The following is a 13,640-nucleotide window of genomic DNA, read 5'->3' on the forward strand; positions in this document are numbered from 1 at the left end:
GTACTAATGTGCTATGTCTGTGTTTTCCTTTAGGAGTTATACCCTTTCCTATATCGAGTTAGGATTTTTGTTTCAGATATGTATGTAATAACTATGCATGCATGCATGTATATGCATAGGTACCCGTATATGTTACACACTTATAATCACCTACATTGCTACATACATTGTATGTACGTGTGTATAAATTTCTTTAAGGCAATGCATATACATACATACATATAGGGACGAAGCTCACGTCCCTCAACTGGACCAAGACGAGGTGAGAACAGCAATAAAGCGGCTTAAGAACAACAAAGCCCCCGGAGCCGACGGTATACCGGCTGAGCTGTTCAAAGCCGGTGGCGAAGAGTTGGTGGGGCGTATGTACCAGCTTTTAAGCAGAATTTGGTCTGATGAATACATGCCCGAAGAATGGAATCTCAGTATACTTTGCCCAATCCACAAGAAGGGAGATCCCGCCGTTTGCGCCAATTATCGCGGAATAAGCCTTCTTAATATTGCATATAAGGTCCTGTCGACGATACTATGTGAAAGACTGAAGCCGTTCACGAACCAGCTGATTGGACCTTATCAGTGTGGCTTCAGACCTGGTAAGTCCACCATTGACCAGATTTTCACAGCACGTCAAATCCTGGAGAAGACACTAGATAAGCAAATCGACACACACCATCTTTTTGTTGACTTTAAAGCTGCTTTTGATAGCACGAAGAGGAGCTACTTGTACGACGCCATGTCCAAATTTGGGAACCCCGCAAAACTAATACGGCTATGTAGAGTGACGTTGAGCACAACCTTCAGCTCCGTCCAAATTGGGAAGGACCTGTCCGCGCCGTTTGAGACCAAACGAGGTTTTAGACAAGGCGATTCACTCTCGTGTGACTTTTTCAATCTGATACTGGAAAGCGTAATAAGAGCTGCCAATCTGAATCGCAGCGGCACCATATATAGCAAAAGAACGATGCTGCTGGCGTATGCAGATGATATCGATATCGTAGGTCTGAAACAAAGGGACGTAACCGCAGCATTTTCCAGTTTAGAAAAAGAAGCTAAAGAGGTTGGTCTAGCGGTGAACGAGGGAAAGACAAAGTACCTCCAAGGACCAAGTGCAGAAGGACCTGTCTGCGCTCGGGATAACCAACTGACGCAAATTCGCGCAGGAGAGAAGCAATTGGAAAAGCTTTTTGGTCTCGGCCCAAACCGACAAACGGTTTTAGTGCCAAATAAGAAGAAGAATAATATTCATACATACAATGCGAACAGCCCCTTTTTCAATATTAGTTAGATTTTGTTTCTTTACCTAATTCCCTGATTTAGGTAATCTATCTCTACAAACTCAATTCCGTTTCTTCCTTTAATAATTTTTAGGTTACTTTAATTTCTTAGTTTTCTTTCCCCCAAAGGTTCTATTTTTTTTTAATTTTAGTTTCTTCCTTTTTTTGTTTTACAAATTTTTTTATTTATTTTTTTTTTGCTTATTTAAATTTCTTTAAAAAAAATTTGATTTAGTAAGAGATTTTTAGGCCCGAAGGACTCACCCTAATGTTGCAGCAGGCCTTGGTGGTGCACTGCTGTGGTTGTTGTTGCCGGTTATGTTGTTGCTGTTGCTGGTGCTGCTCCTTGGTTTGACCCGGGTGCTCACCCCGGTTGTTGTTTGCCGCTTCTGCGGTCGCTGAATTCCAGCTCCTTGCGCGGCCGCTGGCGCTCTGGCGCACTGGGTTACCGCTCCCTTAGGCGGTCGCTGGTTACCCGGGTGCTTACCCCGGTTGCTGTTTATACCCGGGTGCTCACCCCGGTTGTTGATGTTGTTGTTGCTGGTGCCGCTCCTTGGTTTGACCCGGGTGCTCACCCCGGTTGTTGTTTGCCGCTTCTGCGGTTGCTGAATGGCAATTCCCCTTCCGCTGGCGCTCTGGGTTGCCGCTCCCTTAGGCANCAAGTGCAGAAGGACCTGTCTGCGCTCGGGATAACCAACTGACGCAAATTCGCGCAGGAGAGAAGCAATTGGAAAAGCTTTTTGGTCTCGGCCCAAACCGACAAACGGTTTTAGTGCCAAATAAGAAGAAGAATAATATTCATACATACAATGCGAACAGCCCCTTTTTCAATATTAGTTAGATTTTGTTTCTTTACCTAATTCCCTGATTTAGGTAATCTATCTCTACAAACTCAATTCCGTTTCTTCCTTTAATAATTTTTAGGTTACTTTAATTTCTTAGTTTTCTTTCCCCCAAAGGTTCTATTTTTTTTTAATTTTAGTTTCTTCCTTTTTTTGTTTTACAAATTTTTTTATTTATTTTTTTTTTGCTTATTTAAATTTCTTTAAAAAAAATTTGATTTAGTAAGAGATTTTTAGGCCCGAAGGACTCACCCTAATGTTGCAGCAGGCCTTGGTGGTGCACTGCTGTGGTTGTTGTTGCCGGTTATGTTGTTGCTGTTGCTGGTGCTGCTCCTTGGTTTGACCCGGGTGCTCACCCCGGTTGTTGTTTGCCGCTTCTGCGGTCGCTGAATTCCAGCTCCTTGCGCGGCCGCTGGCGCTCTGGCGCACTGGGTTACCGCTCCCTTAGGCGGTCGCTGGTTACCCGGGTGCTTACCCCGGTTGCTGTTTATACCCGGGTGCTCACCCCGGTTGTTGATGTTGTTGTTGCTGGTGCCGCTCCTTGGTTTGACCCGGGTGCTCACCCCGGTTGTTGTTTGCCGCTTCTGCGGTTGCTGAATGGCAATTCCCCTTCCGCTGGCGCTCTGGGTTGCCGCTCCCTTAGGCAGTCGCTGAGTTGCCGCTTGGGCGGTTCGCTGTGTTGACCCGGGTGCTCACCCCGGTTGCTGTTTATACCCGGGTGCTCACCCTGGTTGTTGATGTTGTTGTTGCCGGTGCCGCTCCTTGGGCGGTCGCTGGTGTGCCGCGCTGGCGGTTGCTTGGTGTCGCTTCTTGGTCGTTGGTGCCGCTCCCTTAGGCGGTCGCTGTGTTGCCGCTCTTTGGTCGGTTGCTGGCGCGCTGGTTGCCCGGGTGCTTACCCCGGTTGCTTATGCCGCTCCTGGGCGGTCGCTGGTGTGCCGCGCTGGCGGTTGCTTGGTGTCGCTTCTTGGTCGTTGGTGCCGCTCCCTTAGGCGGTCGCTGTGTTGCCGCTCTTTGGTCGGTTGCTGGCGCGCTGGTTGCCCGGGTGCTTACCCCGGTTGCTTATGCCGCTCCTGGGCGGTCGCTGGTTACTGCTCTTGAGCGGTAGCGCTGGTGCCGCTCTTGAGGCGGTCGCTGGTGTGCCGCTGTTTGTGCGGTTGTTTGGGGACCGCTCCCTTAGCGGTCGCTGGTATGCCGCTCTTTGGCTGCGCTGGTTACCCGGGGGCTCACCCCGGTTGTTGATGTAGTCATTGTTGGTGCCGCTCCTTGGCGGTTCGCTGGTGCTGCCGCTATTTGAGGCGGTTGCTGTGTTGCCGCTCCCTAGGCGGTTCGCTGGTGCTGCCGCTCTTTGGGCGGTGGTTTTGGCCTTGGCGCGCTGGGTTGCCGCTCGTTGGGCGGTTGTTGAGTCGGATGGAATAGCTGCAAAAAAACACCGAATTTTAGTTTTAAATTGAAGTTGATNTAAATTGAAGTTGAGTTCCTTGCCTACACGTGTATGTTAAAATTTTGGATTTGGGTCGCGCGTCTGCCCACAGCACCCCAAAATCATTGTACAAATAACCAAAACCCCATTGGCTGTTCGACACTGGATTCGTCGATGCCGTAAATTGTACAGCATACGTGTGTGTTTGCTTGCTCCAAGTTACTTCATTCAAATAAGAAGCTGGAGCAGAAAATCGTGCTCTCAACTAAGGTAAAGTGCTTTGGAGCGAGGAAATCCTCCAGAAGTACCCAGAGCAGCTCATTACACAACTTATGGTTATTTGTATTAAAGAAGACTTACCTGGATTTCGGCTGCTGCGGAAGCTGCTGGTTGTCGTTTGGCGGGATCGTGCTTGTAGTTGGTGATGGGGCTCTGTAGCTGAGCCTTCCGTACAGTTTGGGTACTGGATGATGGTATGGCTGCCCTCCACCCAGTGGCTTATTTTATTTTAGTTTTTTTTTTCACTTATCACTTTAGGGTTTGATTTTCCTTCCCTTTTCTTCACTTCACTAGCACTATTGTTCATATTCTTTTTTAATTATTTTTAAATTTTGTTTTACAAAAACGTGTCCCTTTTTGCTTGCTTTTCTAGTTGACCGATCCGAGTTTATAAAAACGATTTTGCTAATGGCCGACTGTGAGGTTGCCATCAGGTTTTTATACCCTTGCATTTCGGGAATATTCCATTTGGAAGAATAACGGGCTCTGCGTCATTTGGACTAGTTCCGTTACTCTTCCAAATGGAATTTGCCGCAGTGCAAGGAGGAATATCAAAAAAATCCCGGGGTTGCCGTGACTCCTTTTCAAGTATTTTTTTTCCCCCGGAAAAAAAAGGTAACTAATTTGACAGTTTTGTGGTGAATACGAACGTCAGAATTTTATCTAGCTCATGTGCTAGGTAAAATTTGACAGCTTCTAAATGTAATCAGCCTTATCATGAGTTTAATTTTTTTCCGAACCGGTTCACTTTTCAACTTTTGGTTTCCATGTATTTACTATGGGCGGATGAACCATTTTGGGCGAAACTCAGGATAAGGCAGAATATTGTTGGCGGTAATAAAAAATGAAAATCAAAATGGAATGGATAAAACAAAAGAACGTACGTTACTTGCAAGTTATAAAAAGAGATGTAAATTTAACAATTTCAGCAACACACCATATAGGACTTCTGCACAAGCGTTTGTGTGGGTTTTTTTTCCCCCAACTGTCAAAATTTTTTCTTTTCGATTGGCACAGCCAGATATTATTTATTTGTACACCGTAGCAAATTTCCCCCGCCGTCTCACCATGGATAAAAGTTACCGGTTGCCCAAATACTATATCGGAATATCGATAATGTTTCCGCCAGTATGTTTTAGTACAAAGGGAAACATAGCTGTCAAATTACCAAGTTATCGCAATAGATGCCAAGATATAAGCCCTGATATGTATTGTGCCCCCACATTCCAACAGATGTGTCAAGTTATAAATTCCATGCTGTGAAGACACAGTTACATACAGCTGTCACCAACTATCACTAGCCTCCGCTGGTAAACTTTTATTAACCAAAAAAAAGTAGGCGAAGAGACCTGAGGAACTAGTGACAATTAGTGACACCCGTCCGGAGGGAACACAGCTATCGCAAAATGGCAGACATTCCATGCAGTTTTGGTGTTGCCATACGCTCTAGAAAAATTATCAGATGGTGAAATTTATGGCACGCTACCGGGTGCGCTATACGCCGAAGAATAAAGTATTTATATTTTGTGCGGCGAACAGTAACCCATAACAATATTTATTTGTTTACTTATTTGAATCTTCTGGTTTCACATTTTGAGTACAAAAATCTTAACCCTGATACAAAAAATAGGATTAGTACTGAATGATAATGACAAAGTGCATTCCCATAAACGTACAATCATACATGGTTGAGTTTTTGGTTTGCATTCACATTCTCTTTGTGAATGGATATCAACCATTCCATAACACACTACATATTTTGTGTTTCAATTTGTAACCAATCTCAAGAATGGTTGTTAAATTTTTTAAATCAAACAATCACATTTTTTAAATGAATAAAATGAGAATGCACACTCGATTGATTCAATCATTACACAGCTCTGATACATATGTATATGGCGGTAAGAATTTCCTAAAAAGAAACGATGAAACAGGAACAGTCGTGTGAAAACTCAGGTGAATATCTTCTGGTTTAAGTATACTGCTTTGCTTTTTCCTTGGCTAAATAGGTACTTTCAAATTATAATTCACATGAATTATACAACCACTGAGAAACCCCGGTTGGCATCAAACTTTATATTTTTAAATAACTAAGCGCACACCGAAAGAACTTGCGGCGATGGCAAAACTGAAACTGAGACAAACAAGTCTGGGCATGTCATAGCACACACTTTTCTCTCTACCTAGCGCAGTGATCGACATGCCATAGCTTAGGCACTCCGCACATTAAGGTCCTAATCATAGTAGTGTAATCGTTTCGGCATACTAAAGTATAAAGCTTTTATGCCGAACACATGTATTTCAATGAAGCTCTGTACATTACGATTCAAAATCTTGTTTTCGCCTAATCATAAAAGCTTCATGAATCGAAGCACCCAACATTGTAAGGCGCTTGCAGTTTTGAAATCATAATTTGTTTACTTTTTTGTGTTGGAAATAAAATATATTTGTCAATTCAATAGAAAATAATTGAAAATGAATGATTTCGTGTTAAAATTCGTGCAAATTGTATTAAACCACAAGCGTTTATGCAATATTTCGGAGCAGAAATATTTGCGGAAGTGCGTAGTTGAGAAAGAACGGCCAGAAAATTTGTTATGTGTAGAAAGCGTCTATTAGCTGGTGACTCATGCACGGCGCACAGTGCGTAATTTCGGCGATTTAGGGGAAGGAAAATCATAGCTCCCACAATTTTGACTCTAGAATATATCTTTTTTTAGTTATGTACTTCTAATAGACTGTATAATTACGCTTTCAAAGGATGTGGTTGATTCCTTAAGTCTCATATTTTATATGGGCATTTCCAGGGGAGGGTCTTTATAGTCAAAAATTAAAAGTGATATATCTCTGTTAGGTATGATTGAATCTGGGTTAATTTTTCCACGTATAGGGGGTGTCCATATATTACGTAAGACCTTTGTGGGGAGGGCGGGTCTAGAATTTTCTTACTTTTTCTTATATGGGGGGAGGGGGCGTCCCGTAGATTCTTACGTAATATTATTTTTCTTGTATTCTTATTCAAAATTGTTCTTTATAAAATACGAATATTCACCCAATTAAAGTACTAAATTGCATTGAAATGAAAAATATACATTAAATACGGAGGATATTACAATTTTTTACAACTTTTGCTTTAATTTTTCTATTTTTCTAAAAAAAACGTTACTTTTCGGTGTCTATAATAACCGAAAAATGCAGTTCGAACATTATTGTGACCCTCACTTCTACCGTGACTTCAAACAAATTACGATACGTTTCTTACACGGCGTTTACATGAAACAATCTTCACAACACATTCACACTTTTTCACTAAAAATGCCATTTAGCTTTCGTTGGGTTGATAGGATATTGTTGAGTGGGTGAATCAAGAAGAAATTTTAGTGGACTGTGAAAATTAAATACCTTTGAATGAAAAAGATGTACGAGATATCCCTGGCTGGCTGGACCGTGGACCAAAGAAACCGACAAAAAAGGATGACTAGTATAACTATGTAATGAAGCTTTTAAGACTGACTAGGCATACATCCTATATTTGTTTGATGGAAATATATAGTATTTTCTAATATTCAATTGAAAAAACAGGGGGATTTTTAAACTTACGTAAGATCTGCGGCGGGGGGAGGGGGATCAATTAAATCTTACAATTTATTACGTGAGGGGAGGGGGTTCAAAACAGGCGAAAACTCCCTTACGTAATATATGGACAGCCCCATATTGATTGCATGTGCAGGAATATTTTTGCACAAAATTTACCCGTTAGGTGGCGCCGACTGACTGATTTTGTTAATATTTGCGATATGTATTACATACATAGTAAGCATATATTCACAAAAAATATAAATATAATTATATAATTTGATTTCTAATATCTTCGCACCATTTTGGCTGACAGTTTTTACCTTTTGTATTAACTATAGTGTTTTACAAGAACTAAATATACAGAAATCAAAACAAAAAAAAAGAAAACTTAAATTATTATTTGTGTTTCTTCACCTTAAGGTCGATTTGATTTGATTTGAGATTTGTAGCTGCCATACCTCAAAATAAGAAAAATCCCAATGACTAATTTTTTGTCACCAAAAATACACAAAAACCCGTTTTTTTTAACCGAAGGTTGACTTTAAATCGGCTTTTTTTTAATTGTGCAATTTTGTGCAAATTCTTACTATTGGCCCTTTGTTGAAATTGTATTTAAGTTGCATGGCAACCCTATGTATATTATACAACTTATTAGTCGTTTAGGTAAAATTGAAAGTCGCAGTCTCAAGCTGCTCCTGTACTTGTACACTTCGCTCTTTATTTCCTCTGTGAATTTACGCGTTTAGTAGCAAATACATACATATATATACATTTATATTATAAATTGCGTGTTTTATTTAAAACCCTTGATATACAGATGTCCAGTTAAAGGTTCCTGAATAGATCCAAATGTCACACGCTGTCAAACAATTTATATGCTTATATGAAAAAACCGAAATCCCTTTTTTTTTAATCTAAAGGAGCGTAATTGACATGTAAGGTTGACGTCTAAAATTTCAAAACAATGTTTTTAATTAAGTTTACAATGTGTAAAATGCAAGGTATACTCAAGACTGCAGTCTCGTTATGAAATGATACGGATATGACCACTGATTGATAAAGGCCGGAAAACTGGCGATTTTCGTTCGTCAAAACAGGCACGTTTGCACAAGCTCAGAATTCTTCCAGGTAATCTTCTAACAATTGGGAACCGATTTTCTATTATATCAGACATCTATACGCACACATATCGTATCTGAACTTTTTTTACCAACTTCGATTTTCGATTTTCCTTCCCCTAAATCACACAAATTACGCACTGTGCGGCGTGCAAGTGTACAGAAGCCAAGTCGTCATGCATTCGTTTCGGTATGACGAAACGATTACTCTACTTTGATTAGGCGCCAGGGTTGCAACTGGTTAAAAAACTATTTACCATCCACATGAAAAAAATTTACCAAATCTGGAAAATATCTACCAATAACTTTATTTTAGCGTTTTTAATAAAAACTATAGTTTTGTTCTATTTCAATAGAAATTAAAATTCTTTATTAAGGAACTTTTTATTTAACTATTGATATGGTACTTGAAATCATATTAATGACATCTTCTCGGTTTCCTTCAAACAAAAGCGAAAGTGATGAAACAAGGGCAACAGCGAAACTTCATGATTAGAAAAAAACTTTAACTGGATTTATTATAGACAAATACAGTGACTCAAAAAAAGACCTTGGTGATTTTTTTATATTCACAATATTGTCAAAGTAATTTTTTTTTATTGCTATTTTGGTTTTTTTTTGCGATTTAACCAAAACCCAAAAAATCAAGGAATCAAGCTATATACAAAATTTAGAAAAATTACAAAAATTTTTCTCTAAGTTTCGAGTTTTTTAATCTGAATTTTTCAGTATGCAGTTTAATAGTCGATGGAATTTTATTATAACCAACAATGTGGAAAGAAATTTATAATATAAAGATAATTACGAGAAATAAAGCGGTAACGAGAAGTTTTATTTGTTTTTCAAACAAAATACTTTAACAAAAATCTACTAAAATGAACAAAAATTTACCTTTTTACCAACCCAAATAGTTTATACCAATTTTGGTAATAATTTACCAAAGTGGCAACGCTGTTAGGCGCGTAATGTGCCGAGTGCCTTACTGAGCGCTCTGTTACCACACGCGTGTTTCACCCATATACGAACAGCGGTAGCGGAGCAATGATTTCCACGCACACAGTCTCATTCATTGAATCGTTTTTATGCAATGGTCGGCATACTAGTGCATTCAAATGATTCAATAAGTGGGACTGTGTGCATTGCTCAGCTGGCGCTCTTCGTATGTGAAACACACATGTGCTCAGAGAGCGCTCAGCTTTATTTAGGGGTGGCTCACAAGCATGAATATGTTCCGCTCTCAAGCCAAATCGTGGTTGCCTCAACTAAGATTTGGTAACTATGACTAAACCATCTGTTGAAAAAAAAGCTTATCTGCATTAGCAGAGCTTAATGACATCCTTTTATGAACCATACGTTAAGTTGAATGGAATTTGTAGAAATATGCTTCAAAAAAATATTTATAAGTATTTACCAAACCCTTCAATTAAATTAACGATTTGGTACAACCTAGATAAATATTAGAAGCTTTAATATATTTAGTTATAATTACCAACCCATGGTAATAGTTCCCAATCCTTGGTAACAGTTCCCAAATATTGTCAAAATCCGGGAACTAAGACTCAGAAGAGCTTCATTGAGCTGAAAAACTAGACGTGAACTAATCTTTAAAGTGAACTAAAAAATCCAACTCGAGTAGGCAGTCTGCTTACAATGTGCATTACAATTTAGAAACGAAACGCAATTGTAATGAACGCCCGAAGAGTATTCGGTCACATCATACTTTCCGATTACAAACAAACCAGTATGTAAAGGACGTTAACCTCAAAGCGGCTATGCTTATGACAAAGTAATCTGGGTTGTAATCGATTCATTCCGATATACTGTCTTCGAAATATTGAAGGAGTGTTTGATTACGTAATGTGCATTTGCGCCACTGGGTGGTCTTGCGTTTACGAGCTTTCTTGCAAATTTCTCTCGCTTAGAAAAAATGAGTAGTCCACATGCAAATTGCGCTATGTAAAATTTTTTAGATTTTTAGTTTTTGGTGGATTACGTACCTGTATATAAAGTAGTTTCATGTCCACTAACAACACAGTGCAAAATATTTTTATATTCTGAAAAAATAGCATCAAATGTTAACGCGTCTTCCAAAAGTCGCTATCATACTTATTTATAAACTTTCAAAAGTATCCATCTTATGATGAACTTAGAAAACTGCTTTAGGTCGTATAGACTGTTAATGTTATCTTTTGTCATGTTATGTAATGTTGTAATTTTATAAGTCTCTTATTTATCGAAAATTTTAAGTAATAATGAAAAAGATTCAATTTAAATGTTACTTGTTGTGGTAGTCGTTTTTTTCAAATTTATGGCTTTCTATTATAAAATCACATAACGCTGTTTGCAAGTGGACTACTCAAATGTTGGTCTATTCTCAGAAATTTGGTTACTGATACGTTACTGGATATGATTTTTTATTGCTGAGGAACACGAAAATAGAGCTATTATAAATGTACGAGTTTTTCGGCATGCAAGTTTGCTGGTGAAACCAACAAACTCATGTATTCAATTGAAGCCAATAGAGACACTGCAAGTTATTTTTTAGTTTTAACAAGTAAAGAAGTATAAGTTCGGGCGAAGCCGAATTTTATATACCCGGCGCAGGTTCGTCGTTCCAACTTTCCATAAAATACTTAAAAGTCTATAACAGTCTTATTTATTGTTGTAAGTATTAGCTTGGAGTAAATGTACGTCCTCAGTTATTGAAGTATCGGAGTTTTCGTATATCCCAAAATTACTGTTATAGGGGATGCCGGTCCAATTTTAGTCCGATTTGAATCATTTTCAACGAACTGCTTTTTCGTACCAAGGTTATTAAATGCACAGAGTTTGGTAGAAATCGATGAATCGGTTACCGATATACACATTTTTGGTCATAAGTGGGAGGAGCCACGCCCAAAATCCAAAAATTTATAATAATAAATTTTTTTTTTGGTCAGTGGTCATTGCAATAATCGATTTTGAGTCAATTCCCTTCAGCAGTTACTCGTGTTTATGTAAAATATCGTCATATGGGAGGTGGGCGTGGATATTTCCCGATTTCAAAGATTTTCAACAAATTTCTTAGTTAAATTTTAAGCAAGGCTCTTACCGAGTTTTGTAAGGATTGGTGAAGCAGCTACTAAGATACAGTATTTCATCATAAGTGGGCGAAGTCCCGCACCTTTTCCAAAAACTTCATAATAATATTATTTTGCACCAAAATTCTACTTTGCATACTGATTTTGAACAATTTGGATCCAATATTTACTGAAATATGATAGTTTTTACATTTTATTATTTTTTATGTACCAAATTTCGTTGAGATAGCTCAATTTTTGCCCGAGTTATCGTGTACACGGACAGGCGGACGGATGGACAGACAGACATGGCTTAATCGATTTCTCTTTTCATTCTGATCATTTATGTATACATTTGTCTATATCTATCTCGATTCCTTTAGGCTGTTACAAACAACCGTTATGCGAACAAAGTTATAATACCCTGTGCACAAGTGCGCTCGGGTATAAAAATATACAGCCTCTCTGCAGAATACGCCTTTATATAACTTAATTTTATTCGATGTTGAGCACTGTCAAGTAATAAAATAAATTTTCAACACATAAATTAGGTATTATGACTTTTTACCATACACTTTCCACCCCCCTGCTAAAAAATTTAAATCTCTAGAGATAAATTGTAATTCTTTTTAAATTTTGTTACGCTTATAAACGACGGCCAGGAGCTACGGGTCATGTGCGAACGAGCAAAAAGGAGTTGAGATGCACTTTGTTTCTGCTGAAGGATGTTTTCGTGTTTGTATGCTAGCTTATTGTCACAACAAATATCAACAACCCAATAAACACAACGAATTCGCCTCGAATTCGAGACGAGCTCGTTTTCTCTAATAGAACTATCGAGACGATACTTGGCGACGATAGATCGGCGAATTCGAATTCGTAGGAGAGTCACCTATCGTTAGCGAATCGACTATTACTAGATTTTGGAATCGTTGGCGTTTCGAGAATTTTTTTCTTCGAATCGCTGGCGATTCGAGAATTTTTAATTTTTCTAATCGTTGGAGATTCTATAATTTTTTATTTTTCGAATCGTTGGAGATTCTATAATTTTTATTTTTTTAATCGTTGGAGATTCTATAATTTTTATTTTTCGAATCGTTGGCGTTTCGAGAATTATTGATTTTTCCACTCCAGATTTCAGCTCGCTGGTGGCTTGAGATTGTAATTTTTTTCGACCCAAGTTTTATAGGATTTGAAAAACTAGCTATCTGAAATTAATTCTATAATGTAAATAAACAAAAGGTAAAAAATGTGCGAAAATTATGGGTTATTAATAAATTTATTAAAACTGTGATTCCGTCTTTAATTTTTAACAACATAAATAAACAGAAATTTTTGTTATACATATTAGATTTGTCCGCACCGTGTTTCATGTAATTTGATTTTTTCTTTAGTCGGAATTAGTTGGAAGAATTTATTGGATACTTCATCCCCAAAATTCGTCGAAATATCTTTGGATGTTAATTGGACTGCAGCTGAAATATAACAAAGTGGAGTTAAAATTAATAATTGTTCGCTTAAGACCCTGGGTGCCTTCGTATATGCATTAGTTAATGGTATCAGAGCAATTTATGTTATCACGCCAAGCAAAGGTGCCCTTATACTTAGAAAAAATTCTGCTAAATATATTTCTGGTAACTATTACCAAATCATGTTTTGAGAAAAATTTATTTAGGTGACTCTTATCTGAGTGTATAAGCACTCATTAATTATTTTCTTGATTGTGCCTCGAAGACGATGCAAGACAATTCGATACGATGTTCGCCCTCGTTTTTGTGTTTATGGAAGGCGGCAGTCAATGCTCAGCAAAAAACACGATTACCACAGAAACGAAAGTGGAAACGAGCTAGGCGATGGGAATCGCTTACCGTTTCGCTTCAAGAAGGCCTTATTTTAACATGGGCATGTCATTGGAGGTAAGCCCTTACCCGCAGCATTACCTTCAAACGAAGGGAGAACGCATGGATAAACAGAATCCAGAGAAGCGAACAAAGAATGCCTTACAGAGAAACTAATGTAGAATGCCTAGATAAGTACATACTTATTTATATTAAATTGAAATCAGAAAA

General features: G+C 38.6%; 1 long non-coding RNA gene across 1 annotated transcript; it reads left to right on the forward strand.

Moving 5' to 3' along the window:
- Positions 1-2,569: 2,569 nt before the first annotated feature.
- Positions 2,570-13,104, forward strand: LOC108372955 (uncharacterized). Its single transcript, XR_001848911.1, has 4 exons — positions 2,570-2,660; positions 3,294-3,302; positions 12,730-12,732; positions 13,094-13,104. It is a non-coding gene; the product is annotated as an uncharacterized LOC108372955 (long non-coding RNA).
- Positions 13,105-13,640: the final 536 nt, after the last annotated feature.

The sequence above is a fragment of the Rhagoletis zephyria genome, unplaced genomic scaffold (assembly GCF_001687245.7).
Source record: "Rhagoletis zephyria isolate East Lansing unplaced genomic scaffold, Rhagoletis_zephyria_1.1 Rzeph_scaffold_06199, whole genome shotgun sequence".
NCBI classification, from domain to species: domain Eukaryota; kingdom Metazoa; phylum Arthropoda; class Insecta; order Diptera; family Tephritidae; genus Rhagoletis; species Rhagoletis zephyria.